The sequence below is a fragment of the Salmo salar genome, chromosome ssa20 (assembly GCF_905237065.1).
Source record: "Salmo salar chromosome ssa20, Ssal_v3.1, whole genome shotgun sequence".
NCBI classification, from domain to species: Eukaryota; Metazoa; Chordata; class Actinopteri; order Salmoniformes; family Salmonidae; genus Salmo; species Salmo salar.
This window is the reverse complement of record NC_059461.1, coordinates 58328591-58344905: the sequence shown is the minus strand read 5'-3', so window position 1 is coordinate 58344905 and position 16315 is coordinate 58328591. Positions and strand designations below refer to the sequence as shown.

The 16315-nt window shown below is 39.8% G+C and overlaps 1 long non-coding RNA gene and 1 pseudogene across 1 annotated transcript; both read left to right on the top strand.

Annotated features, from left to right (window-relative positions):
• The first annotated feature begins 2049 nt into the window (after positions 1-2049).
• Positions 2050-5306, top strand: LOC123723911 (uncharacterized). The gene is made up of 3 exons (XR_006760987.1): positions 2050-2145; positions 3493-3577; positions 3761-5306. It is a non-coding gene; the product is annotated as an uncharacterized lncRNA (long non-coding RNA).
• Positions 5307-8122: 2816 nt separating this feature from the next.
• Positions 8123-15611, top strand: LOC106580949 (POU domain class 2-associating factor 1-like; annotated as a pseudogene).
• Positions 15612-16315: the final 704 nt, after the last annotated feature.

The following is a 16315-nucleotide window of genomic DNA, read 5'->3' as shown; positions in this document are numbered from 1 at the left end:
CAAAAAAAATCTGTGCTGTCCAAATTTCATTTATATTTCTCTCTCAGAAATTATATTAATCTGTTGTTCATATCTTGAACCATCCGTTCCAGTAAACTCCTCTGCTTTGTTGAGGGTGTAAGGATTTCTAAATGGAGATTTTACATGTGAGAGAGGAATAAAGCACATTGTCCTAGACCTACAGAGTGATTCTAATGAGGTGTCATGTTAAATGGACTTGACATTGACTAGTAGAGATACAGGAAGATAAGTATCACATTCTTTGTTTTTTCCAGTCATCAGTATCCCTACACAGGAGCAGTGCCTTCAGAAAGTATTAATCATCCTTAACTTATTCTACATGTTACAGCCTGAATTCAAAATGGATTAAATAGATTTTGTTTTCAACCATCTACACACTATACCCCATAATGACAAAGTGAAAACATGTTTTTATACATTTTAGCAAATTTATTGAAAATTAAATCAATAAATATCTAATTCATATAAGTATTCACATGCCTGAGTCAATTCTTTGTAAAAGCACCATTGACAGCGATTACAGCTGTGAGTCTTTCTGGGTAAGACTCTAAGAGCTTTCCACTCCTGGATTGTGCAATATTTGCCCATTATTATTCTTTTTTTTTATCAAGCTCTGTTAAATTGGTTGTTGATCATTGCCATAGATTTTCAAGCGGATTTAAGTCAAAACTTGAATTCAGCCACTCAGGAACGTTCACTGTCTTCTTGGTAAGCAAGTCCAGTGTAGATTTGGCCTTGTGTTTTCGGTTATTGTCCTGCTGAAAGGTGAATTCATTTACCAGTGTCAGATGGAAAGCAGACTGAACCAGGTTTTCCTCTAGGATTTGCTGTGCTTAGTTCCATTCTATTTATTTTTTATCCTGAAAAACTCCCCAGTCCTTAACTATTACAAGCATACCCATAACATGACGCAGCCACCACTATGCTTGAAAATATGGAGAGTGGTCCTCAGTAATGTGTTGTATTGGATTTGCCCCAAACATAAAATGTTGTATTCAGGACAAAAAGTGAATTGCTTGCCACATTTAGTTTTTTATTATTTTAGTGCCTTGTTGCAAATAGGATGCATGTTTTCAAATATATTTGTTCTGTACAGGCGTCCTTCTTTTCACTCTGTCAGTTTCTTTATAGTTACTGGGTTCATTGATACACCACCCAAAGTGTAATTAATTTCTTCACCATGCTCAAAGGGGTATTCCATTTGTTTACATTTTTTTTACCCTTCTAGCAATAGGAGCCCTTCTTTGCAAGGTATTGGAAAACTTCCCTTTGTGGTTGGATCTGTGTTTAAAATGCACTGCTCGATGCAGGGACCTTACCACACACTCTGTTCCACACACATACACTCTTTGTGGACAACAGTATCACACCAATATCACCTGCTGAATGCTTTTCTTTTTTAAAACATAATTCTTGCTTAGGCCTTATTCGTAAAGCTGTGTTCTTAAACGTGTGTGTGCCTGTACATAGTTTTTACCTTATGTGTGTGGAACAGAGATAAGGTAGTCATTAAAAAATGTTATGTTAAACACTATTATTGCACACAGAATGAGTCCATGCAACTTATGTGATTTGATAAGCACATTTTTACTCCTGAACTTATTTAGGCTTGCCATAACAAAGGGGTTGCATACTTACTGACTCAAGACATTTCAACTTTTTATTTTTATTAATTTGTAAACATTTTGAAAATGTGTGTGTGCATGCGTGTGTTTGTGTGTGTGTGTATGTGTGTGCATCTGTGTGTGCGTGTCTGGGTATGTATGTCCATGTGTCAGTCTAAGAGGCCAATGAGCATCTTCCTTAGTGAAAACAGAAAGCTACTTCTGAGAGACACAACCTCAGTGTTACAATACAGTTATACTCAAAATACATAATGGTGAATATAAATGTTCATTGTAATCAAAGCGCCTCATTTTGCTTAAAGCCACAGAACACCTCTGTGATCATTTGAAATCCCCTCTACAACAGCGTCTTTGCATCAGCTATCTAAATGAAGCCATACTTTGCATCAGTCAGTGCACTCATTCAAAAGCCATGGGAAGAAAAGAAAATGAACAGTGATAACTTTTAGACAAGAGCGTAGTAGTAGCTGGAACTACATAATTATCCCACCATGACAATGTAAGTTAAAACGTATTCATTATGTTCTAGTTCTGGTAAACAATAATAGCTATAGGTAACATATCAGGAAGATTACAATGGATATCTCAAAGCCTGGAAATGTTGATTATATGTGTCTTTTAGACACTATTGCATGTGTAGCCTATTGATCTGTCTGCCTTTGCAGGCAGAAAGGCAAAGTGTTAGTCATAACTTTCTACTACAAATTACAGATAATTGAAAATGTGTTTACTCTGTTGTTTTCATCAGTCTAGCTAGCGATGGAATTTAATTGTATTTAAATAGAAAAAATAAGAACTCCCAAATTAAGGTAATGCTGATGGATGCAGACATTATACGATTGATCATCACATTTTTAAGAGAACAAAGTGCTAAGAAAAGGAACATGAGGTCTCGTACTGCATTAGTGGTCAGTCAACCTCTAAGTATATGCAGGTGTTTCCTATGCATTTCCTGATATATCTAGTAGACTTGCTTAGTTCAGTTTCAGGGTTGGTTTTGAAAGGCCTAATTTAGGAATCAGATTTGTTCAGATTTGCTTTATGCTATTTTGGTGTGACGGCTGCAAAGAAGAAATCTTTACTTGTCAGTGTTCCAAACGGGAAATTATTTGGCTTTTTACCTAAACCTGCAAACACCATCAGATAGAATTCATAACAAGCAGTGCACTGGGTTAGTCAGATTTTATGAAATATGAAATAGAACAGATTAACTTGAATGACATTCACTCTCATGGGATGGGTTGCCAAAAATAACTAACTGAATGCCACACTCTAATAAGCCACGAGTATGTCAAAATGTGTAGAATTGCAGGAAATTAGCTTTAGAACAGCAACAGTTTCTCTCAGCCTCATGGCAAAATGTGTACAATAGCATGAGATTAGCAGTAAAACTGCACATTTTTATCTTTGCCCCATGCATTAACATTTCTACAGGCTTTACGAGGGGAAGAACTGTTTCATGTTCAATATTGTGCAGCAATACTTACTCTGTTGTAATCTTGTTTGAATATAAAGAATGTAAAAAAAATAGTAACTATTAATAGTTACTATTTGAATTGTGTGGATAATAAAACATTTATCGCAAATTCTCATAGTCCTTATGTAGGTACCATTCAAGTAAAATACATCTCATCTAATGGATCTTGGTGAACACTGACATGTTTAGAGTGTAAAAGAGTGTAGTAATCAAGCTCTCAGTCAATGTCAGTGGAGCGTTGGTGACACTGGGACCACTCAGGGAAACCTGTGGATGGAAGAGATGTGACATCACTTGAGGTTTTGTTGCGGCTGTTATAAAGCAAGTCACTGAAGTCCATCACTCACTATGGTCCTGTTTCAAACTCAGATCCTATTAAGAAAAGTCAAGTAATTCAGCAAATGACTCAGAGCTTGAGATATCTGACAGGCGTAGAGCATGCCCTGGGAGAAATGTAAGTACATGATCCTTTCAAAAATCGAATCGAAATTGAAATTAGAAATGTTGACACATCAACTCATGAATGAATGAATTTATCTGACCAAACGTTGTGCTATATTCCAAAACATGATATTGTACTTTTTATCAATTTATCAAATGTTGCCTAACAGAATAATTTCATTTTTTTTTACTACAGCATGCTAACATACTATTGCATGGAAAGTAATAGCAAGTGACTCAGTGTCAATTAGCCTACCTCCTCCAACTGACCAGCCATCATACAGTACGTACTGAATGTGGGCGCTGTGGAAATGTGCACAGTGTTGAACAAGTCCATATGATTACTACAAGATAACAGCACTGAGAACTATGGCATGAGAATGAGCATTTTGCACATTGTCATTGAGGGTCAAAAGTTGGGGTCAGAGGTTGAGGGTCATAATTGATACAACATGCCCTACAGAAAAAAGGATTTTCTGCTTAGTTGCTGAGTCAACTGTTCAGGTCGTGTGGCGACATGTTTCAGGTCAGTCTTGATGGATAGTTTTCTCCAAGCTTCCTCACCGTTTTGCACTCTAGTGTCATGGTTAAGATGATTTACAGTGGTTTTCGACTAAGAAAGTCTTTATAAAGCAGCAATACGTTAGGAGATGTAATACTTCGGCCAGTATAAAAGGAACAGAAGGATTTTTACATTATTTAATGAGAGACAGGGATGGTGTTTAAGTAGCACTTCAAACTTAAATCCTAATTTGAGATCCACAATTTTAACTAGAGTAACTGTCTACTTCAGCATATTGACGTGTGGTAAAAGTGCTAAAATCAATGTTGTCAGAATCACTGGAGAAAGTGTTATGTTGAAGCCCCTTTGGAAACAGGAAGGCAATCATTTGGAGGTTGGTCTTCATGTTGCCTACAATCTTGATATCCAAACGGCACAAGTGCCACACCACTGTAAAACACATCCCAGCTGCGTTGCTTCCTCTTTTGTACAGCTCAGAATTGTGTGTGTGCATGCGTGTCTGAGTGCGTTTGGCGTGCGTGCATGCGTTTGAGTGTTTGTGTTTATGAGGAATAGGACTGCATTCATGAAGTTTTTTATGTTCTCTTAGATCGCTGTATTTCATATCAATTAAATATATAATTACAACTGCTCTTTTTCATATTAAATGTGGACACCCCCTCACACACTCACACAATCTAATTTCCATTTGTACAGTTTCTGGTTGCTCCAGTTACATTGAGAATTTATATTCACCAATAGGTAGTGCAATATTATAATGCATTATTGAAAAAAAGAATGAAGGTCCTCCAAACGTATCAAACGCAGCATTTTACAGTGCATTCGGAAAGTATTCAGACCCCTTGACTTTTTCAACATTTTGTTTCGTTACAGCCTTATTCTAAAACGGATTAAATCGTTTTTTCCCTCATTAATCTACACACAGTCCACCAATACTGTCAAAGCAAAAACAGTTTTTTAGACGTTTTTACAAATGTATATTAAAAAAAACTATTGGCAGGGATTACATTCTCGAGTCTTCATGGGTATGACACTACAAGTTTGGCACACCTGTATTTGGGGAGTTTCTCCCATTCTTCTCTGCAGATTCTCTCAAGCTCTGTCAGGTTTGATGGGGAGCGTTCCTGCACAGCTATTTTCAGTTTCTCCCCAGAGATTTTCAATCAGGTACAAGTCTGGGCTCTGGCTGGGCCACTCAAGGACATTCAAAGACTTGTCCCGAAGCCACTCCTCTGGAGCAGGTTTTCATCAAGGGTCTCTCTGTACTTTGCTCCATTCATCTTTCCCCCGATCCTGACTAGTCTCCTAGTCCCTGCCACCACCATGCTTCACCATAGAGATGGTGCTAGGTTTCCTCCAGACATGGCACTTGGCATTCAGGCCAAAGAGTTCAATCTTGTTTCATCAGACCAGAGAATCTTGTTTCTCATGGACTGAGAGTCCTTTAGGTCCCTTTTGGCTAACTCCAAACGGGCTGTCATGTGCCTTTTACTGCAGAGTTGCTACAGTAAAGGCCTGATTGGTGGAGTGCTGCAGAGATGGTTGTCCTTCTGGAAGGTTTTCCCATCTCCACAGAGGAACTCGGGTTCTTGGTCACCTCCCCGACCCTTCTCCCCTGATTGCTCAGTTTGGCCAGGCGGCCAGCTCTAGGTGGTTCCAAACTTCTTCTATTTAATAATGATGGAGGCCACTGTGTTCTCGGGGACCTTCAATGATTCAGATTTTTTTTTTGTACCCTTCCCTAGATCACACAATCCTGTCTCTGAGTTCTACGGACAATTCCTTCGACCTCATGGCTTGGTTTTTGATCTGACGTGCAATGTCAACTGTGGGACCTTATATAGACAGGTGTGTACCTTTCCAAATCATGTCCAATCAATTGAATTTACCACAGGTGGACTCCAATCAAGATGTAGAAACAATTCAAGGATGATCAATGGAAACAGGATGCACCTGAGCTCAATTTAGTCTCATAGCAAAGGGTCTGAATACTTATGAAAAGAAGGTATTTCTGTTTTCTTTTTTTTAATACACTGCAAAAACTTCTAAAAACCTGTTTTCGCATTGTCATTATGGGCTATTGTGTGTAGATTGATGAGTGAAAAACATAATTGTATCAATTTTAGAATAATTTTACGAATGCACTGTATTCTGTTTCACAGCTTTAATGCTTAACCTTCTGTTGGTTGGTTCTAACGGTTTGACCACTGAGTAATGCTGCATGCCGTAGCTTCCTTTCCCACTGACAAGCATGCTATACATGTGGTTACTGCTTGTCAGAGCCCACAGCTTTCTCGGGGGCTGCATGAGGGCTGTTTGACTACAGTACAGACACACTTAGTGTAATTGAAGTGATAGTTCACTTTTTAAGTTTATGCTTATCATTTGACTTGCCTAAGGTTTTACTGTAAGTTAATTAGCTGGTTATTTAGTATAGTTTCACTGTTTGGATGAAACAATAACTCCATACTGTAATTAATGTGGAAAATAATCAACAATTCAGTAATATGAAGTTACTCATTGATCCTACTCCAGGTGAAACAACACATTCAGAATTATCTACTACAATGGGATGTGTTAGAGTCTTTTGCACCACAGTAAGTTAAGTGTAAAAAATATATAATTTAACTAGGCAAGTCAGTTAAGAACAAATTCTTATTTACAATGACAGCCTCCCGGGGAACAGTGGTTTAAATGCCTGACAGATTTTTCCCTTGTCAGCTCAGGAATTAGATCCAGCAACCTTTTGATTACTGGGCCAACGCTCTAACCACACTGCTACCTGCCGCCCCTTGGTAGATATAGGAGGACATTTAGTGCAGGGTTGATGGGCTCATTGAGTGATATGTAGGAATGCGGCAGGGGTAGGGGGGGGGTGGGGGGGGGGTGGTAATTGGTATTACAGTATTGTCTGCTAGTAATTGGGCCTTATAGAGTTGAATGATAATGTGAATGTAATTTAAAATTGTTATTTGGTTAAAAAGTTAAATCAGCTGACTGCTCCTGGAGTCAGTGTAATTTACTGTGCTGGGGGGTAAATCAATAATGTTTTGATTTAGATTTGGAGAGGAAAGTGGCAGGACTCGATCCAGCTAACAACACAGGCCAAGTGCTTACAGTATACAGCCAGATCTGAAACCATAGGGCCTTCCTCTCTGCATTATAGATCATCATCAGTCTCTAGACACTTGAAAACAGGAAAAGGGTTCCCACGGTTTCACACACCTTGGTCACACACGTGCACAGACAAACAGTGTCTTATTGTATGTGACGGTGATTTTTAAAGGCACAGTGTAAAAAATATATTCAAACCTGGGGAAATGTATAAGTCAAAGGCAAGGTATGATATTCCTTTCCGGTGTCAACCAAATTTGTATTAAATAAGTTACATTTTTATGGACCAATTTCCTGAGCCTAAAGACCATGATTTTTCATCTGCAGATGCCTTGCCTTAGTTGAGTGATGTCTAACTTTTGAACCTTTGATTAATTATGTCACTGAGAAAGATCAGGGAGTGTGTCTGATAGTGAGTCAAAGTTATCATAAATGTGAATTAAATATCTACTGGTTCATATCATTAAGAGAAGAGTATTCATTAAAAACAAATTCATTAAGTGGGAGTTGATGAAGGGAATAGATGTGAACTGGTAACATTTAAACTTCCAAAATATCCTTTTCAACAATGACAACAGACCTGCTCACAATTTATGACTCATAAGTATTTTTCATTCACGCTTAGTCCATCAATCAAATTCTGAATAGGTTGTCATTAATGACATGCCTATGGGAAAATGCCTCCCTCTATTTACAATGTCTCAACATTAAATTCTCTATAGCCTATTCTAGTCTATCTAATTGACAAGTAAATTGTTTGTAAAAAGATTACAGTTTATATAGCAAGTGAGTATGTGCTGTTCTCATGTTGTTGAAAATATTTGTTTCATAATAGAAGTGCGTTTCAAATTCCAACTTGGCCTACTTAAAGAGGCCACCACACTAATTTCAAGCTAATACATGTAGAATGTCTGAGGTAGCATGCGTTTCGGTCTGTCTTAGTGCCAACAGACATACGGTTTTCTGGGTGTAGCACACTTGAGCTTGAGTTTCAACTTTTGTTTCTATTATGTTCCTTCCTGTTCACTTACCCAATCAGAACCACTATCAGTGGAGCAAATCACATCTATGACACCTCTTATTAAAGAGTTTTTACATAATGTTTGTTTCTAGGGGTGCTCTTGAGTCAAAAGCTGTCTCCTAAATGGACAAAAATACTGTCTTGAAATTACCTCAGGACAGAAAGGGGCACACCTCCCCACCACACCCATGAAGCAAGCAATAAAATATTGAACCTTAATATTGCATTTTTAAAGAGCAATCAATTAATAATATTTTATGTTTTATTTATAGGGGACAATGCACATTAATCAACATCAATATTACAGTAACGCACCATCCATGTAAATGTGCCGGTGTTAGCTAAAAGCTAATTTGCACCCGTAGTACCAGGGCAGCTAACTACAGGTCTGTAGTTGCAGACTCAACCCTTTGCTGCCCTGATGACACACCAATATAAGCTAACTGCCAGTTTCTCCTTTCTGTAATCGGCTCTATAGCTCCGTCCTCAGGGCTGCCTGATGAAAAAGCCATACCAAGGGGTGTGAGTCTGAGACCCAGTCAAAGAGTTGCTGACGAGGAAACAAGGACTTTATCTCCACAATGCCAAGACAGTGCCCCCTAGAGTGGAGGGGGAAACATAACATAACATGGACTCTGACAGCATATCCCCAGCTAGCCATGTTTCCATGAAACAGAGTATGTTACAATCCCGGATGTCTCTTTGGAAAGCAAAATCAGTTCAAATGCACTGGGAGGTGCAGGCAAAGGATCCGCTTTGGGAATGTCGTATTCCTGGTCGTAGCGCTGGTTGTGCTGGTAAGTTGACGTCTCTCTGATATCCAATACTTCTTCCCGGTTGTATGTAATAACACTTAAGGTGTTCTGGGCTAACAATGTAATAAATAATACATAAAAAAACTAAATACTGCACAGTTTCCTAAGGACTAGAAGTGAAGCTGCCATCTCTATCGGTGCCATCTTGTCCAGGTACGACCAAACTAGGGCCTGCAGGACCTGCCTTGTTGATAGTGCTGTTAAGAAGGCAGAGCAACGCTTTATTATGGACAGACTTCTCCCCGTCTTAGCTACTGTTGTATCAATGTTATGACCATGACAATTTACAATCTAGGTTTATTCCAAGCTGTTTAGTCACCTCAACTTGCTCAATTTCCACATTATTCATCACAAGATTTAGTTGAGGTTTAGGGTTTAGTGAAGGATTTGTCCCCAATACAATGCTTTAAGTTTTTTTTATATTTAGGACTAATTTATTCCTTGCCACCCGTTTTGAAACTAACTGCAGCTCTTTGTTAAGTGTTGCTGTCATTTCACTAGCTGTAGTAGCTGATGTGTATACTGTTGAGTCATCCGCATACAAAGACACACTGGCTTTACTGAGTGGCATGTCGTTAGTAAAGTTTAAAAAAGTAAGGGTCCTAGACAGCTTCCCTGGGGAATTCCTGATTCTACCTGGAATACGTTGGAGAGGCTTCCATTAAAGAACACCCTCTGTGTTCTGTTGGACAGGTAACTCTTTATCCACAATATAGCTGGGTGTGTAAAGCCATAACACATACGTTCTTCCAGCAGCAGACTATGATCGATTATGTCAAAAACCGCACTGAAGTCTAACAAGACAGACCCCACAATCTTTTTTTCATCAGTTACTCTCAGCGAATCATCGGTCATTTGTGTAAGTGCTGTGCTTGTTAAATTTCCTTCCCTATAAGCGTGCTGAAAGTCTGTTGTCAATTTGTTTACTGTAAAGTAGCGTTGTATCTAGCCAAACATCGTTTTTTCCAAAAGTTTACTAAGGGTTTGTAACAGGATGATTGGTCGGCTATTTGAGGTAGTAAAGTTTTTTTTTTTTTACTATTCTTAGGTAGCGGAATGATTTTTGCTTCCCTCCATGCCTGAGGGCACACACTTTCTAGTAGGCTTAAATTGAAGATATGGCAAATAGGAGTGGCAATATAATCCGCTATTAACCTAAGTCATTTTCCATCCAAGTTGTCAGACCCCGGTGGCTTGTCATTGTTGATAGATAGTAATAATTGTTTCACGTTTTCCACACTCACTTTACGGATTTCAAAATTACAACGCTTTTGAGCCTGTCATTCTATAATAGAGGATTGAACAAGACAGAGCAGGAGACAAAAGAGAACAGAGGCCGAGCCACAGGAATGCAATTGGAAACATTTTAGATAAGTGTCAACCTGTCAACCTGAAGCGTCAAAACAGAATCTTCAGAATTTCTTCTTATCTTTACAACATGCCCTAAAAAATGGGAGAGATGGCCTTTCGTTTGGCTGGACATGCAGAACGTCAACTGAAAGGAGCCTGGAGAAGATCAGATCAGATTCCTACAGCAAGGTAGAAAAGGGGGATTTTCTCCTTATATAATGCAGGTGTTTTTCCATGACAGTTACTACCTGGCTGCAAGGCTGGGCACAGGGCCTATGCAAATCAGCTCAGCTCAGCCATGCCAACGAGCCCTCTTACCAACCTCTCAACCTATTACAGTTTTTTCCAACTGCTTACACACAAAATCTTTTCATGTCACACGATTTTTGAAACCTCTCACTCAAAGTGCAAAACCTCACACCAAATATCCAAAACCATAAGCTATTTCTCAGCCTTTGACTCAGTTGTCAATTGCATAAAACACTTTTTTCAAAACACTACACACAATTCTCTACCTAAAACTCAAAAATCTAACAGGAAGTGACTTGCTTTCCTTTTCCAAACACAACCAATCAAAATGCTACACTTATTCACCAGGTCACACACATACTCCTCACATGTGCAAACACTAATTGCTTAACTGATCACTAACCAATCACTGCTTTACTGTAGTATAGGCCTATAAATAGGTCAAAGGTCAGATTACCTGTTTTGAACAATGGATGCCAACAATGGACAGAGAGCAAGAGGAATAGGAGGGAGAGGCAGGGGACAACAACGAGGACAAATTCAAAGACGAATAGTTGGAAGAGGAAGAGTAGGAGGAAGAGGAAGAAGAGGACGAGGGCAAAGAAGAGAAGGAAGGAGAGCCATCTCTGATGAGATTAGGGCAACACTTGTTGATCATATGATCAACCACGGTTTGACCATGAGAGAGGCTGGACTGAGAGTCAACCTCACCCAAACCAGGCACTGCGGAAGAAATGTAATAGGACAGAGGGCAATTACCAATGTCCCTGGACAGCGTGGGGGTAATATAACTATGTGTGCTGCCATCACTCAAAACGGGGTCCTCCATCACAATGCCACACTGGGTCCGTACAACACCGGCCATATGCTCACTTTTCTGGGACAATGTTAGTTTTCACCAGGCTGTTCTGGTCCAAAACTGGTTTGCCACCCATCCACAATTTGTAGTTTTGTACCTACCCCCATATTCACCTTTTCTAAATCCCATAGAGGAATTCTTCTCAGCCCGGCGCTGGAAAGTGTATGATCGCCAACACTATGCCCGCATGCCGCTTCTCCAGGCAATGGAGGACACATGTGGGGACATAGAGGCTGCCTCTGTCCAAGGTTGGATACGCCATGCTAGAGAAAATGTATCTTGTGATGTGGACGAAGTATTGTGGCCAGACCCAGCCCGGAGAAGAGATGAAGCGTAGCTTAGCACTGGTGACTCCCCCCCCCCCCCTGGGACCCCACACACACAATTGTGTTCTTTACTGTATTCTAAAGAATATACTTTTGGTTTAAATATGTTTATGGTTTTGTTGTATGCTACTGTATACAACAGTAATGTTTGGCCTAATAAATATTTGATGTTCCTACATTGCATTGGTGTTCACAGTGTACTTGTTACCCCTCTCAGCAGATTACTTTCACTGTAGAACATTGTATTGAAATGTAGATATAAGCCTATGAAAGACCAAATTGCTTTAGAACAAGTGTTTACATGGTATATCCAAAAATGTACTATTATGAAAGCAGTGTTTGCCATTTGATGCAAATGCTTCATTCTGACATGTGTTTATGGCATTTTGAATGCAGTGTTACATTTTGAAGGAGATGTGAGGCATTTTGCATTTTGTGTGTGCAGTTTTGGGAATTGTGTGTAGAGTTTTGAAAAAAGGAGACAGTTTTGAAAACGTGTGTAAGCAGTTGGAAAAAACTGTAATACATTGTTCTACACACAGGGAACATGCCTATATAAACCAGTGGATTTGTAGCTACTGTTGAAATTATGTTGGCATTTAAAAGGATTAAAATCACTCACCACGTGGGGTTCACCATTGATAATGCACATACAGCATTTGAATGTAAACTCCTGAGCTTTAAAGCTCAAATACCATTGTAACTCAGCTTAAATAATAAATACTTTGAGTGAATTTAGATTCCCTTCAGGTAGATTTCTCAGTACATATTTTTCACAGGTTGGGATCACAAACAACAACTTGCCTTCATATGCACATCTTGGTAAGTGAATTGGAGTATATATTCCCATCATTTATTTGGATAAGTTAAAACTTTACGTTACTATTGTAACTAGTGCTAACCCAGTATGGTATATCCATAGAGACTTCCAGGTTTGAAGTGGCTAGTAGCCTATCCGATGACTCCTCCACAGTCAATGACGTCGGCCTCTGTGCAGGTTGGATAGCCCAGACTGCAGCTACTGCTCTCTAGCCCATGAACCATTGGTCCAAACCAGAGTACCTCCAACAACATGACCCCACCACCACCACCCTGCCCCTCACCACTGACATGTACATGGTGGGCCCATCCTTCATGCTCACCTACATTTTACCAACTTTGGGGTCAGTGAAAGAGCAACAAATATTGATGCCAACTGAATTAGTGTCTTAACGACCGTTCCACAGGTGCATTTTTCATTTATTTAACCAGGTAGGCAAGTTGAGAACAAGTTCTCATTTACAATTGCGACCTGGCCAAGATAAAGCAAAGCAGTTCGACAACCACAGAGTTTCACATGGAGTAAAACAAATATACAGTCAATAATACAGTAGAAAAATAAGTCTATATACAATGTGAGCAAATGAGGTGAGATAAGGGAGGTAAAGGCAAAAAAAAGTCCATGGTGGCAAAGTAAATACAATATAGCAAGTAAAACACTGGAATGGTAGATTTGTAGAAGAAAGTGCAAAGTAGAAAAAGAGTTAATGGGGTGCAAAGGAGCAAAATAAAATAAATAAATACAGTAGGGGAAGCGGTAGTTGTTTGGGCTAAATTATAGATGGGCTATGTACAGGTGCAGTGATCTGTGAGCTGATCTGACAGCTGGTGCTTAAAGCTAGTGAGGGAGATAAGTGTTTCCAGTTTCAGAGATTTTTGTAATTCGTTCCAGTCATTGGCAGTAGAGAACTGGAAAGAGAGACGGCCAAAGGAGGAATTGGCTTTGGGGGTAACCAGAGAGATATACCTGCTGGAGCGCGTGCTACAGGTGGGTGCTGCTATGGTGACCAGTGAGCGGAGATAAGGGGGGACTTTACCTAGCAGGGTCTTGTAGATGACCTGGAGCCAGTGGGTTTGGCGACGATTATGAAGCGAAGGCCAGCCAACGAGAGCGTACAGGTCGCAGTGGTGGGTAGTATATGGGGCTTTGGTGACAAAACGGATGGCACTGTGATAGACTGCATCCAGTTTGTTGAGTAGGGTATTGGAGGCTATTTTGTAAATGACATCGCCAAAGTCGAGGATCGGTAGGATGGTCAGTTTTACGAGGGTATGTTTGGCAGCATGAGTGAAGGATGCTTTGTTGCAAAATAGGAAGCCAATTCTTGATTTAACTTTGGATTGGAGATGTTTGATGTGAGTCTGGAAGGAGAGTTTACAGTCTATCCAGACACCTAGGTATTTGTAGTTGTCCACATATTCTAAGTCAGAACCGTCCAGAGTAGTGATGCAGGACAGGCGGGCAGGTGCAGGCAGCGATCGGTTGAAGAGCATGCATTTAGTTTTACTTGTATTTAGGAGCAGTTGGAGGCCACGGAAGGAGAGTTGTATGGCATTGAAGCTCGTCTGGAGGGTTGTTAACACAGTGTCCAAAGAAGGGCCAGAAGTATACAGAATGGTGTCGTCTGCGTAGAGGTGGATCAGAGACATGTTCATTAATTGTTTATGGTTCATTGAACAAGCATGGGAAACAGTGTTTAAACCCTTTACAATGAAGATCTGTGAAGTTACTTGGATTTTACGAATTATCTTTGAAAGACAGGGTCCTGAAAAAGGGACGTTTCTTTTTTTGCTGAGTTTAGATGTGTGGAAGTTAGTGTAGAAGCTAATGATCCATCATGTATGACATTCCTGAGAGTGTGTAAACTTACTGTAACGACTGTCGGGAGCGAGAGTAGACCAAGGCGCAGCGGAGTTAGTGTTCATCATAGTTATTTAATTAACGTAAGAACACGATACAAGAAAACCGACAGCCAAAACAGTCCTGTCAGGTGCAATACGTAACAGAAACAATCCCCCACAAAACCCAAAGGCAAAACAGGCTCCTTATGTGTGACTCCCAATCAGCAACAACGAACTACAGCTGTGCCTGATTGGGAGCCACACATGGCCCAAAACAAAGAAATACAAAAACATAGAAAAATGAACATAGAACGCCCACCCAATGTAACACCCTGGTCTAACCAAAATAAAGAACAAAAACCCCTCTCTATGGCCAGGGCGTTACACTTACATGTTAAATGAAAATGTATAAATTGACCAATTAGGCACATTTGGGCAACCTCTTGGCAGACTTGATACAAAATATTGTGCAGTAATGTAATTCTTCACTTGATCAGTCTGAAACGTTGCACACACACTGCTGGAATCTGTTTACACAATCTTCAAAGTGTTTCCTTTCAAATGGTATCAAGAATATGCATATCCTTGCTTCAGGTCCTGAGCTACAGGCAGTTCGATTTGGGTATGTCATTTCAGGTGAAATTTTTAAAAAAAGGGTACGATCTTTAAGAGGTTTAAAGCGTAAACTCTGTAAACATTTCATCACATCCACAGAGCATAATAATATACACCTTCACCTGTAGAAAATAGTTGTAACACAGCTGGGTTTTGACTACAAACACATCCACTGTTGTCAGTGCAGACCCTAGCATCTACGTCCACAGTCCTACCACAAGTGGACCTCCAGGACTCAGTGCTGACTTATATCCCGTGGACCCAACCGCTAACCACCATCCTTACATCGGGCGTGCAGTTTGCCTCTCACCCTGCCACTCTGGCTGGGTCTTAGCTGCTTCCCATGTCCATGACAGTGACCCCCACCATGCCCCAGCAGGACCCCCAGCCCCTGGAGCAGAGCCCTGCTGGGGCTGAAGAACCCAACCCTCTGGAGAAGCTTCTGGAGGACCAGGATCAGGATGACAAATACACATACGTGAACAGTTCCGCAATCTTCATCCCCAGTGTCTAAGATATATCGGTGTTGCAGCCAGTCATAAGCATTATTGAAATGTTTACAGAATGCTTATGAATGTTTTATCTATGGGTTATAAATGAATATATTATGTCGGTAACCCCTGTATTTCTATTGCTCAGAATTCAGGTTAATATACATAGTGTTTGTAGTTATTCTTTCCTTTATGTTGTAATGTACATTGAAGTACTGTGAATTGCTTTTTTTATGACGTAAAAGTAACAGTTTTGTAGTTTGACTAGTTCTGTTATTTACTAAACAAGTGTTTTGCTGAAAGGTAACTGCTGTCATGTATTATAGATGCTGTAACTGAAAGACAGGCCTTGAATGATTTGTCCCGAATCATGCTAGAAGTTTAAATGTATTTTTATTTAAATTACTTGTAAGATGTTTATTTGTTATGAAAGAAATACCTCCTTTCTGACAGCCATAATCGAATACAGTTGTTTTAAAAGTAATTACTCTGAGACGTCATTCAATTGTTAAATTAACCCATATTGATATTTATCCAGGGTCTGCTTTGAAGAGTATTTGATATAGAACATGAAAACCTCATCTTGCTTCCTGTAGCCTTGCATTCTCTTGTTGTTATCTTTTGAAATCAGAAGTGGGAAGTTATGGCTGTCAGTTAACTATGGTCCAGGAGTGGGAAAGGCCATGGTTCGCTGTTTATCTGGCTGTCCCATCTGTGGCTCCCCTGT